The 13,599-nt window shown below is 46.7% G+C and overlaps 1 long non-coding RNA gene across 2 annotated transcripts in view; it reads left to right on the forward strand.

Moving 5' to 3' along the window:
- Positions 1-13,599, forward strand: part of LOC102165540 — a 282,871-nt gene that overhangs the window by 63,641 nt on the left and 205,631 nt on the right. The window lies entirely within an intron of this gene.

Here is a 13,599-nt window from a genome sequence, read left to right on the forward strand (position 1 = left end):
AGTTTGACCTGGAGAAAACTCTCTGTTCCTGCGTTTGCACTTGCTCAGAGGTTTTTAATGGACTAAATCTTGGTCCTTACATTGCTGAGGAGCTGCACAGCCCCTGAGTCCCCTCCACCTGAGGCTGTGATCTGCCTTCTTCGGAACTGGATGACAACTTCTTCGCCTGTTGGCTTCATATTGCAACACTTCACCCCTAAAGGCTCTGTGTTCACTGGATAAATGTCCACACAAGAGTAAGCCACTGATGGAAGTTCAGGCCTGTAAAATATTCCTTCCTCCTTTGGCAGGCATGGTCACTGTAGCAATTATTGTGTACACCATTGAATATCTTCACTAACATCAAGCTCTCAGAGGTTTCTTACTCAGCCCTGTCACTCCCAGGATCACCTGCGCTGCATGTCCACTGGGGTTTATCTGTGGATTTCCTCACACCTCCGTTACATGCCTTTAGGTCATGGCCATGCCTTGCAGTGAAATCCAAGGTAATGTGTAGATACTTCTGATTTCCTTGTACATTAGTCAGCTCCTTGACTTGCTCAGATTCCCCAAGGACACTTTTCTCTTTCCACACTGGTTCTGTAAGTCTAAACTGTGCTCTTTGAACTCAGAGCTATTCTAGGGAACCAGAGAAACATTTATCCGGGACAGATGTTTCTGCATGATTCTGACGGTTGGTGAGCTGGTGAATGCCCTTGGGGTTGAGGGCTACCACTGAAGGTGTGCCTGGACTCTGGGAGGTTTTCTCAGGCATTTAAGGTTCTGCTGAGAGAGAAGAAAGCTTTTGCTTATGGCCAAGATCAGCAAAGCCTTACCACTGTTATCTGTGAACCATGTCTGGCCATTGGTGACATGACCGGGAGATATACCTTGGGTAACAAAACCCTGAAGCACCTGGTTACCTGCCCATCTTTGGCGTTCTCTGCCGCCCCCTTGTATCTGGCACAGAACAGTGAGAAGCTCAGTGATACTCAGAGATCCTGCTTTCTTTCTCTCGGAATCTCTCTTTATGAACTAAGTCTCTTTCTCCTCTTGGTTTCCAAGATGCTCCCTGGAGAAGTGCCCCAGACTATGCAACATTATTTATTATATTGATCACCCATAACATCCCCCAAAGGCTCGATATAGAGGGAAGTGACTGGTCCTAATGGCCCAATTAGGTTGATTATCTTCTGGCTCTTGATGTAATGTTTGTGCCACAGATTCTGCAGCAAAGGAAAGGAGCCTGAGATGGGGAGGGACCAGGATGGGGTATCAGGAGGCCAGAGCATGGTTCTCGCTCTGCCACCAGCTCACTGTGTGACCTTGGGTAGAATTTTACTGCTCCTTGGTATCCTCATTCTAAAAACAATAAACACTTATTGAGTCATGGGGCAGTGGGCTAAGTGGATTATATGAGATGTCATTGAAATCTCCCAACAAACCTATGGAGTACATACTATTATTATACCAAGGTGAGGAAACTGAGGTTCAGAAAGATTAAGTGACTTGCCTGAGTTGTTACTGCTGGGAAACCATGGGCTGCATAAGGACCTAAGATGTATGAGTTTAGAGCCAGCACTCTGAAGCCCTCCACTCTCCTGAGTCTTCAGCCATCCTGAGGAGACCTGATAACCTGCCAAGAGAGGCTGCACTTGCTGCCGATCTTGATGCTTTGCAGCAGCAAGGTCCACGAACATTGCAAAGGTCCAGCCCGTCTCGGGTGGAGACTCCAGCTAGCCCGTACACTGTGCTTCTGGAATTCAGAATCTGTTTACCTTTATATTATACTTGTATTTGTAGCCCTCTAATACATATGTTCATATGTATGAACATATTTGTATTATTTGGTAAGGCTGCCCCCCTCCCCCCCGCCCCCAGCATGCCTCTTACCTTTTCACCTTTTGTGCTCTAGCCTGCCCAGTGGAGGGCTGCCGCTTTGGATCAGCCCTAGAGAGCCTCCCTGGAGCTGAGAATTGATCCCTTTGCAGTTGTGGCCACTTGACACAGTGAGAGGGCTATTTATGCGACACCACCGGAGGCAGAAGACGTCTCCAGTAGGGAGAGTGAGCCTGGGGAAGAAGGTGGGAGATATCGTTAAGATTTGTTTTGTAGGTAGACCCTTAACAGTTTTATTTTGTTTTCTCTGGTAGTTTTATGTATTCCATTTTTATTTTTGTTTTTAAAATTGTTAATGTGATTTTTAAAGGTTCCTTTCCACTTACAGTTACTACAAAATATTGTGCTTGAACAGTACAACCTTGAGCCTGTCTTGAACCCACTCCCCCCTCCCATATACTGCCCTTCCCCCGCTCCCCACTAGCAACTGCTGCTTTACAGCCTCAAAGGTTTTAGCCAGAGACCTAGCTCAGCTCTGTGCGGGACCCTGCTCATTGAGGATTTTGCTTGACTTTGGCTTTTGGGAGCCTACGGTTTTCCATCCTGACCCCCTCTTTCCTTCTCTCCCACCCCATTTGTTGGCTTGAACACTAGAAGCCCAATCCAGGTGCCTCAGGCCTAGGACCATGTTTGTGTGGGAGTTTCTGGCACACCTTGTGTTTGCCCTTGCACTTTATCCTGCTGTAGTGTTAGTGCCTCTTGAATTCAGCATGCATGTTTATCCCAATAAGGGTGGCCTCTCAAATTGTAAGAGAATCCTGAGATCCCTTGGTGACGGGTGGCCACCGTGCTGGTCCCAGATCTGGAGCCCAGGGCTCTGCAGGGGAGAGGGCAGGCACTTTGTCCCCGTCCTGGAGCCTGAGGGGTGGGACTGAGGGCTGCCAGGTGCACTCTAATGATTGTTTTCACTGAGGAATTTTGGACTCCGCGCTATACAATTTTCATCCTTTTTGCAAAATGGATGATAATTTGAGTCTGTCTTGACTGCCGGTTTTGCATTGCTAATATTGGTGGGAGGAGGATTTTTGCCCAAGTTCTCCTAAAATATGAGAATTTCAGTCCAAAATATGTGAATTTTTAATTGCAATCCTGGCAGCCCTGGGTGGGTTTTGTGTGCAGCATCTGTTCCTTCCTTCATGCTCCTCCTGCAGTCTCTGCCTTGCATCCCTTTTCCTTTCAAGCTTTTTCCTGGGCTGGGGCTGCCCCCTGATTTTCCTCCCGCCAGCAGCCCTGGGACCCAGCTCTGATTCCTGCCCCAGGGCGGATCGGCAGCCCTGCATCACCACTGTTTCCATTACAAATGCTATTTTCCAGGGGCTGTTAACCGAGTTACACACATTTGTTTGGGCTTGGAACCTGGCATCCTGGGCTGCATCTCAGCCCTCGCACAGCCTTGTGGTTCTGTGTGAAATCTCATTACTGTCACTTCGGCCATTTTCCTGGTTGAGAAACTAGGCCGTGGATGCGTTCCGATGCCATTTATTCGTCATGTTTGCATTGCAGGGGCAGCGACTGTTAAAGAAACGCCCTCTTCTCCTCTGATCCTGCCCACCCCACTAGTGTTCAAACACGAAATGCGCTGGTGGCATCAGGAAGCCTGAAAATGTATGGTTTTCCCATCTCCTTCGCTTTACACAGCAACGTGGTCTGACATTTAAAATTAATCTACGTGGTAAAGTTATTAACGTTTGAATGTTAGCACTGGAACATCCACGGTGACCTCTCCTCCCGCGCTGGTGTTTGTTTGATAAGGATTCCCGGGCTGCGCCAGAGCTGAGAGCAACACCGTCACTCTTGCTTTTTATTACTTGGGATGCTGGGCTTCACCTTGGGAGATCTCCAAGCACTCTGTAGGAGTGCTCCGATTTCTCCCGGCGGCAGCCGGGGGAGCCAGGAGCCAGCTACCGCAAATGCCAAATAGGCTTCTTCTACCCGGAGAGACAATGAAAACCCAGAGAGAGGCCAGCAGGATTTTTATTAGCTGCCGGGGGGCCATTGTTCTGGGGCTGGAGAAACACACAGGTTCCCATGGTTGTGGGGCGTGAGCTCACATCCGTGCATTTCTGTGTGTCCAGGTGGGCGTGTTATTGCACATTGTGGCTACTGACCATCAGCTGGCCAAGATCTACCCACAGTGGTGAGAGGAAAAGAGCGGTCTGTCGGGCTCTGCCTGTCCGCAGCCTGGCTTAACGCACACACGCCTTAGCCTCAGGGTGGCTTCTTGTCGATGGGGTCATAGGACAGACTTAGGGAGCATGTTTACTAACTTCTCTGGCAGACGAGATGGTCTAGGCAGGAAAGGCCTCCCAGAAGGTGGAACAGCGTGAATAAAGAAATGGTGCAGAAAAAGTAGGGGAAATAAATAGTGAGGAAGTGATTAACTCCATCGGGGGTATCTCGATGGGGGCAATTCCCGGATGAGGGGGAGGAGTTTTGCAAGGACCAGTTCATGGAGAACCTTAATACCTGGGGAAGGAGTGGTGTTTGGGGGGACATTCTGAGTAAGCAAACGTCATGGTCACAGCTGCACTCCCTGAGGATTAATACGACAGTGGATTGGGGTGTGGGCGGAGGGGGGCGCTGGAACCAGTTCTGCTGCGGGAGATTCTTGCCTTGAGCTTTCTGCTTCCTTAGCCTCCGAGCTCCTCTGTCTGCTGTCTTCCCTCCTTCCTCTATCACTCAGACTCCTGTCCTTCACCTGCTTAGCCTGCCCTGTATAAATGAGTGTTCTCCAGGGTTCTTTTCGCTGATTAATAGCGTTCTTACTCTGCACATTCTCCTTCTATTCTCACAGCACAGTGACCCTCCGTGTGCTATTGACATGCAGCGCCCCATCTCCTGCCCAGACGTTGCTTGGTACCCAGCTGTGCATTTACCTGGGCCATTCCCTTGTGGAGCCTCGCTGACAGGGGTGCAGGATCTACACCTGTGAACCACCCCCCACCCGGAGGGCTCAGTAGTTAGCTTTATGACAAAGCTGCTCTGGTTTTAGAGGATGCTCTGTCTTTGCTCCTCCTGTGATCTATCCAGTGTGCATGAATTTCCCTTTTCTTTTTGGACCCTTAGACTTGGTAGCATCTTCTGCATTTCTACCACCATCCCTCAGTTCTTAGTCTTCCTCTCTCTCTTATGCGCCATCCTTCCCTTGTATTGCTGCCTGCAGACACCCTTTTTGGGCCCCAAACAGGTTCAAACATCAGCTCCTCCAAGAAGCTGCACCTTCCTGTGACCTCCAGTGCCTTTCGGTGCTTTGTTCCAGTTGAGGGGTAGGGACCTGGAAGTGAACTCTGTTTCCCTGCCCCTCTCATATCTCCAGGGTGGGTGTTGGGACAGTGTGGCCCTGCAGGGGATAAGGCCACACCCTGAAGAGAAGGGGTGAGTCTTATCCCAAGTGGAGGTCATACCTCCTGCCTTTCTTGATTCTAGGAGGCAAGACTCTCAAAGCTTAGGACCCCTCTGAGGTGGCTTCCACCGTGAGGGTTACTTTATCCTTGGGGTTGAAAGGACCAAGAAGGCTAAGGGGGTGCAAAGGAAGATGGCCCTGGATAAGAGAAGGCAGGCCAGGAGCTGGGAAGCCAGGGCCCAAGGCAGGGCTGTGCACTTAGGGGTGTCAACTTGCAGTTTGAGAGCTGGAACAGCTCAGCGTTCCTGCCCCTGAGGAGCAGTTGGCCAAGGGGAGCTGATTCCTGGGCAGGTGAACCTAGGGTTTAGGTTTCCCTTCCTCTGCTTCTGTATTGACCCTACTTTGTTCTGTCTATGTAGCAGACTTTAAAAAAAAATTAAAATTTATTTTTTTAATTAAAGTATACTTGATGTACAATATCATTCCAATTTCTGCTGTACAGCAAAGTGACCCAGTCATACATATACATACATTCCTTTTCATATATTATCTTCCATCATGTTCTGTCCCTGGATGTAATTCCCCGTGCTGTACAGTGGGACCTCGATGCTTCTCCAGTCTAAATGTGATAGTTTGGGGTTAGTAGATGCGGCCAAGGACTCGGGACCATTTCTCGGAGCTGGGCTCAGGGAAGCCAAAGGGAGAGTTTGCTGCTCTGGTGACACGCATAGTTTCGGGGGCCTGGGCAGAGTGGGTTCAGAGCAAGGCACTCTGGAGGAGGGCGGAGGTGGTCCATGGGCCAGCCCTCTCACACCAGCCCCCTCCCTAGACCCTTTCTGGGAGCAGAACTTGCAAAGTGCTAGGAGCTGTACTAGGAAGATGACGACTCCCTGGCAGTGGAATCCGTGTGGGCTCCTGAAGCTCAGTCGCTGAGTCTTTGTCGTCTTAACTGAGCCCAGAGCCCCAGCACTGATCCTCTCTCTGAGCAGACCCAATAAATACCTCTCATTTTCTTCTCATCTTTCCTTCCCCCGCTCCTTCTCCCCCTACAAACACACATGCTTATTGTGGGATGAGTATAATCTGCCAGTTTGAAAATGAAGGTTCAGGGGGAAATGAAAGTGTCTGCACTTTTGCCGTTGATGACTCTGTGTGTTGGTGTGTGAGCACGTGTGTGCCTGTGCCTGTGTGTGTGTGTGTGTGTGTGTGTATGCATGTGATTTCCTTGACCCTCCTCCTTCCCTCAGTTCGGAGCTATGTAAGTGGCAAGGCCCACCTTCCCTTAAAAAAAAAAAAAAAAGATTCGAATATGAGGAAACATTCCTTTCCATTTTCATGCTGCCCTGGAAAATGTTCAATCAAAATAGCTTTAAGGCTTTAATACCTAAGGCTTAAGATTTCTCTTCTGGTGCAGTGACGGAAGAGTAAGAAATCCCATTTGGTATGAAGATAAAATTATTCAAGTTATTATATAAAATATATAACACTCAAGATATATATTTATTTATGTGCCTACACAGAAACACACGAAAAGGCAGCGCGATGCGGCATCGACATGTTGTCAGGCATCAGCGGCTCCACGACTTCCTTCCGCATGGGACTTGGAGAAAGCCTTGGTTTCCGTTTTAGGCCCTGTCACCAATCCGGTGACGGGCTTAATTTTGAAGCTTCCTTTCAAAATGTGAGCTGGTTTTTATACCGTGCTTGCTTATTTATTTACGTGGTTATGGCACACTGGGGACTATGGGAAGCCTTGTGAATCCATGCATTTGTAGCCCGACACGGAAAAGTGCTAATTAGTTATTTAATATGGCTACAGTTCTTTCCCAAGGAAAAAAAAATCCACAAACACAACAAGTAATTGCTATTAATCTTAATTATTATAATAACCTTCCTATAAACAATAACTGTCTGGCTACCCTATCACGTGTTTATTTCATTACTGACAAGAGAGATCTTTAAACTCTCATGATAAATTAATGCGTTTGCCATTAGCTTCAGCATGTTGGCCATGGGGAAGAAAAATGATTGCTCAGTTTACAGAGAGAGCTGTTGAAATATTTTTTTCTGCTCTACCTCTGATATTCTAGATTTCATGTCTTAATATAATTCTTGGGTTTTTATTGTCTTTTTTTCCAATCCTCTTCCCAATTTTGACTTTCTCTGTTGAAATGACTTTTGTGTTCCTTCTTGCCCAGAGTGAATGCATGTGTCTGTTTTGTAACAATGTTTACAAGAATCCTCAAAGGATTTAGTGATTGGTCTCAATGATACAAGTGCCTGTGTTGTTGATGGTTTTCTTTCTTTTTTTTTCCCTGCCTCCGGCTGCAGTAGATCCTGCTTAGCTTTGTTTAAAATAACTAAGGGGATGTGTTTATCTAGCATCTTCAGATTTATTGTGAGCAAACAGAGAGGTTAAGATACTTGCCCTGAGATACCCAGTGAATGAGTTACAGAAACAGGAACAGAATGTACCTATGGGTGGGTTGCCAAATGCTAGATCCCAAAATATCACCGTGACAAACCTGTAGGTAAGCAAAGCTGGGTTTACTGCTTACAGTGGTAAGAGAGCACCAGCTGGACAGAGTCTAGGTGCCTCTAACTGAGGTAAGAACAAAGGTGGAATATTTAATGAGAATTTCAAGCCTAGTCTAAGGTGGAACTCTCAATGCAGACACTTGGTGAGGACTAGGTAATGATTATAATTTAATAGTTTAGAATTGGTGAACATACCAAGGCAAGGAGTTTGAGAGATGGGTTCAAAGCATCTTAGGGGATAAACTGCCATTTGATGCTTTCTATTCAAGAGCTGCATCTTTCAGAAAGGTCCTGGTTTGAACGACTTTTGTCTTCCTGAGCAAGAGTTCCCTAGGAAAGTGAGGTCATGTTAATATGGAAAGAATTGTGTGGATGGTTTGACTCTTAGCATGTATCTATTTAGTTATTTATACATTCATTTAGTTATTATTATTATTATTTTTTGGCTGTGCCCACACCATGCAGAAGTTCCCTGGCTAGGGTTGAACCAGAGCCATAGCTGTGGCAATGCTCTTTCCCTAACTGTTGGGCCACTAGGGAATTCTGCATTCATTAGTTTTTATTCATCTTTAAATGTTTGTAGATTTTGTACTTGTATCAGCATAGGCTACAGTATTTCAGATTAGCTGTCAGCATGGCAGTGAACTCCCCCTCCCCCCTGAAAATACCAAACACTCTGAAATAGAAAAAAAAAATTTTCAACTCCTCTTGACCTTGAAACATAAAGTCAAATTTGACTTTCACAGAAACACTTCCCTGGGTGAATGAAAGCTAGTTACACTAGCTGAAATTATTCCTTGAGACCCCATTTGTCTGGACTTGGAGTAACTCATGAGGGATGCATAGGCTAAAAACATTTTGTGATGGAGTATTTCCAACCGTTGAACCAGTGGTCCTCAACCAGTATGTCCTGGTACCTTAGAGAAGGACTCATGAACCTTTAGAGGCAAGTAGCAGGAATAGTGAGCAGTGCATAAAATGAACTTTGTAATAACCCATTCTGATGTGGCTAGGAATGGGATGGCATGTTGAGCTCAGTGAGATGGGTGACCCAGTGTTAAGATGATAGAATATGTTGCAAGAATGATAGCATCGCAACACATCTGTGCCATAGGGCGATTAGGTGTTCCCTGCAAAATGCAAGTGCTTCGCTTCCTTTACATGTAAAAGAGCAAGTAAATTGATCCACTTAGGCTTTGACACTGCTGAAGTGCTTAGTGTGACAATTTGCATGGAATGTAGTCCTTTCACGTGCACTGGCAAGAATTCTAACATTTGAAACTGTGCCATCAACGCGGACATTAGAGAACACTGCTTTAAAAAGTCTGCTAATACATTGGCTAGGTAACTCTAGCTCTTGACATAAACTGTTGAGATTCCAAAAGCTTAACGCAATAAAGGTTTATTAACACATTAAAGGTTTATTTCCTCCCTCCTGTAACTGTCCACTTTGGGTGCTCCTGGTTGGCAGCTGATGTTTCTACAAACGGTGGTTCGAGGATTCAGATATTTTCCATCCTTAGACTCTATCACTGCCTAAGATCTCAGAGTCTTCTGCTTCTAGTGGCAGAAAGGGAAAAGTGGAGGTGAAAACTCCCTGGCTTGAAAGTGATGCAATCCCTTCGGTGCACATTCTTTTGGGAAAGGTGGGGACATACCTAATGCAAGGGAGGGACTGGGAAATGCAGTCCCTGTCTTGACAGCAGCCTCCCAATGAAAGCTCCATGAGAGAAGGGGCAGCATGATTGGTGGACAGCTAGTTGTCGCTGCCAGAGTCTGTCCCTAGAAACCAAAAGCCTGTGCACACCCTTCTTCCCATACTTTAACTGTCCTCACTTCTCCCCGAAGTTAAATTGATGCATCTAGTTCAAATTCCTGGAATTTAAACCTTCGTGTCTGGATATGGCTCATGAGCCAAATGACGTACCATCTTCCCCCTCCTTCTACAGATCCAGGTCTGTGGTGGAGCAGAGACAGCAGAAGCACAGTAAACTCTTCCACTCACAAGAGGGAGGAATGGAAGACACAGCTGACACTGGCCCACCGTGAGAACTCCCTTGATGAGCCCCGATTCTGCTCCCATGGAGGAACCCTTGTCCACTCTTCCCACGGTTGCTGGCTCCATTCTCTGGAAGCTGTTTCCTAGTCTAGCATCCTTTACCTGAACACATGTGAAGTGAACACATCTGAGTGTTCCCTCCTTGCTTGCTTCTTCCTGGGCCAGGTTGAAGGGGCTTGAGGATTGTTTCGTAAACACAAGCTTTTTATAAAAGTCCAGGATTATAGTTTCTTTGGCAATACAGTTTTGTCAAAAACGTAACAGGCTTCTCATCAGCTTGCTTTTTACAGTTGCTTGTGTCCATAACTTCTCCCAAAATTCTTTCCTAGATATATGGATTTTCTTATTTTTCTTCATCCTTCTGTCTCTCGGCATGATGGCAGCTTGCTTTCTTGAGACCATCTCAATCAGTACACCTGGGTGGGAATCCTCAATTTACTCTTTGCTATGGGACTGAGTCCTCCTGCTTAGCTGAAAAACTCTTTTTTTTTTTTTTTTTTTTTTTTTTGCTTTTTAGGTCCTCACCACGGCGTATGGAGGTTCCCAGGCTAGGGGTCAAATTGGAGCTGTAGCCACCGGCCTATGCCACAGCCCCAGCAACACCAGATCTGAGCCTTGTTTGCGACCTACACCATGGCTCACGGCAACGCCAGATCCTTCACCCACTGAGCGAAGCCAGGCACTGAGCCCGATAACCTCATGGTTACCAGTCAGATTCGTTTGCACTGTGCCACAACAGGAACTCCTTAACTGAGAAATCTTAATGAACTTAGTTGCCCAAAGAATTGTTCAGTCTTAATGTCTGGGGGTGTAGCAGGTGGGCCCTGTTTTTTGGATTCTCTCTATTCCCTTTTATTTTTTGCTTGCAATCCAGCCAGTATTTCTCCTGAGTGCATGTCTTCCTGCCTTGTCAAATGCAGGGAGAAGCAGCCAACACACCGTAACCTTTTGGCTCTTTCCATCCATTTCCTTTGAGCCATAGTTTAGTGGGCAGTGTGTCTGCCTCCCAGGAAATGGCAGGTAACAGTTTTGAATATTTTGGCATCACATACCGTGAATTTCTGTCTTTCCAGCCTCTGATATCTACAGATTTACCACCTGCTCCACCCCCCGCCCCACCACCACCAGGGGATGAGACCTACTTTATATTGGTTGTTCTTGAGGCGTGGCCTTTGTTCGGCTGTCTGACTCTGTGCCAGCTAGGCTGGCTCTCTCTGTCACTCCCCTGACCACTCTGGACCACACACATCTCTCCCTTCCGCGGCTCCTCTCTCTGAATCCAAGTTTCTGGGCTCACTGTGATCTTTCAAATGCTCTTGGCATTTTTGTGATGAGTTTCATTTGATTATTAGCCACAAATTATAGGTAATTTTTCAATTGATTTTTTGCTGCTTCCAAAGTGTGTCATTAATTAACATTATGGCCAAGCTATTGCATTCTGAGAACGAGGGTAGACAAAGACTCTGAATGTGAGCAGTTCACGACTGCCCAGTTCTGACTGGTTGAATTTCCATGGAGATTGATTGATTTTAGCACCAATCAGGGAAATATATTCATAGGGGGACAGGTTGCAGCAACCATCCTTATGGTGAAATCAGGGGGTGCACATTTTCTATATCATGTACCACGTGATAGTATTAAAGCACGTTTTCTTGGTAAGTAATTGAACATGTCCAGTTCAACAGATAAAATGCCACTGACCTGGAGTTCCCGTTGCGGTGTAGCAGAAATGAACCCACCTAATACCCAGGAAGATGTGGGTTCGGTCCCTGGTCTCGCTCAGTGGGTCTGGCTCAGGATCTGGCATTGCCGTGAGCTGTGGTGTAGCTCGCAGATGCAGCTTGGATCTGGTGTTGCTGTAGCTGTGGTGTAGACTGGCAGCTGTAGCTCCAATTCGACCCCTAGCCTGGTACCTTCCATATGCTGTAGGTGTGGCCCTAAAAAAATAAAAAAAAAAAATGCCACTGGCCGTAAAATAAAACATTTCTATTCTATGATTATTGGGGTAAATTGTATATATGTAAGGTGTATGACACAATGTTTTGATATACACGTATATGTATGAAATGATTACCATAGTCAAGCTGATCTGAACACATTCATCACTTCACACAGTCGCATTTCTTGGTATGCATGTGGTGAGAACACCAGATCTATTCTCTCAGCAAACTTCAAATAAACAATACAGTATTATGAAAATAGTTACCAGACTGTACATTAGATCCCCGCAGATTATTCATCTTATAACTGAAATTGTGTACCCTTTGCTCAACATTTCTCCTTTTTTCCCTCCCCGGAACCTCTGGCAACCATGACTCACATCTCTGCGTCTATGAGTTCTCTTTCCGGTGTTCACCTTTTATCACTAGGCTAGGAGGCTGTTCATTGAGGTCCAGCTTTCCAGTAGAACGTCATATGCTCTTGGAGCCCTGCTTGGCTTACCCAGCCAGTGTCAGAGTCTGCTGAGATGGCATTTTTATGGTGACTAGCGTTATGGAAAGATGGAAAGGTCTGTACTGGTCAGGACAGGCTATGCTCTGTGGTGGCGATGACCAACCTTCAGCCCTCGGTGACTTGACTTAAGAGAGTTCTGCTTTTCTCATGTCACTGTCTGACATGGGTTGAGAGGCCCTCTCTGGGAGCTCTGCCGCAAGTAACAACCAGGGCATCCAGAAACCTTCCGTCTTCTCATGCTGCCGCTTTCATGACATGGGCTCCTTGCTGCTGTGGAAGGGGAAGAATATGGGCAATTGTTAGGGAGTTATTTGACCAGCGCTGCCATACAGTAGTGGAGGAAGACGAGTTGGAGCTGTCTGCTCACCCAGCGTACCTGTGCGCTGTGGCTCGGTTTGTTCCCTGTGATCATGTAACACCTTGATCTTATTGTGGATTGCGGCTGGGCCCACCTGACCTTATGACTGGATGGGTCTGACAGAACCAGTTGGTGGTGGGTGGTTCTGCCCACATGGTCTCCTTGATGCCTCAGATTCTCTGTCTCTGCCAGGGCCTGCTATCCTGCCAGAAGCTACTTTTTGAGTGGTGTATAGTTCTCTGTTGTGGATGGTATGGCCTTGCTCCAGAACTCCAGGGCGCTCTGCTGGGATTCTCTGCTGGAGTTTGCTCTAAACATCACATGGCGTCTTCACACTAACCTTGAGTGGCAAATCAAGGTATATATGAAGGTACAGATCAGAACAGGAGCTAAAAGATGGATGCGGTCGCTTGAGATCAGGACTGGCGGATGAGGGGTGATGCAGAAGGAGATTTTGGTCTCCTTTTTAAGTGTTCGTTCTATGTGAGTTTTATTTAGACCATATGCGTATATTATTTTGATGCAAACAAGCATTGGTTAAAAATAAATATTACAATCACTTTTTTCTCTGTGATCTAGACAGTCATTTATTCATACATTCTCATCAGCCTCCTATTCATTTGTTCATTCATTCAATAAATATTTCTTCAGCTCCTTCCTCCTCTGGGGCAGAAATTGGGCTGGGACCGGGGCATGCGGGCAAGGCAAAGGATCATGGGCTCCTGCCTTCATGTAGTTTGAGGCTTACTTGGGGAACAGCAAGCCGGGGTGATCCACTGTAATAGCTGTAATAGCACCGGCGATGGAGCAACCAGCTCTGGGGGGTTCTCTCCTGGTGCCTTCTAGAAGAGTGTCCCCACCCCAGCCTTCATGCAGGCCAACAGAAACATGTGAATCCTGTAGGTGGAGGGCCGAGGTGTCTTCCCGGTTGATGTCTGGTGAATGTGAGCTGGGAGAACCGAGCTGGGA

The sequence above is a fragment of the Sus scrofa genome, chromosome 3 (genome assembly GCF_000003025.6).
Source record: "Sus scrofa isolate TJ Tabasco breed Duroc chromosome 3, Sscrofa11.1, whole genome shotgun sequence".
Taxonomy (NCBI): Eukaryota; Metazoa; Chordata; class Mammalia; order Artiodactyla; family Suidae; genus Sus; species Sus scrofa.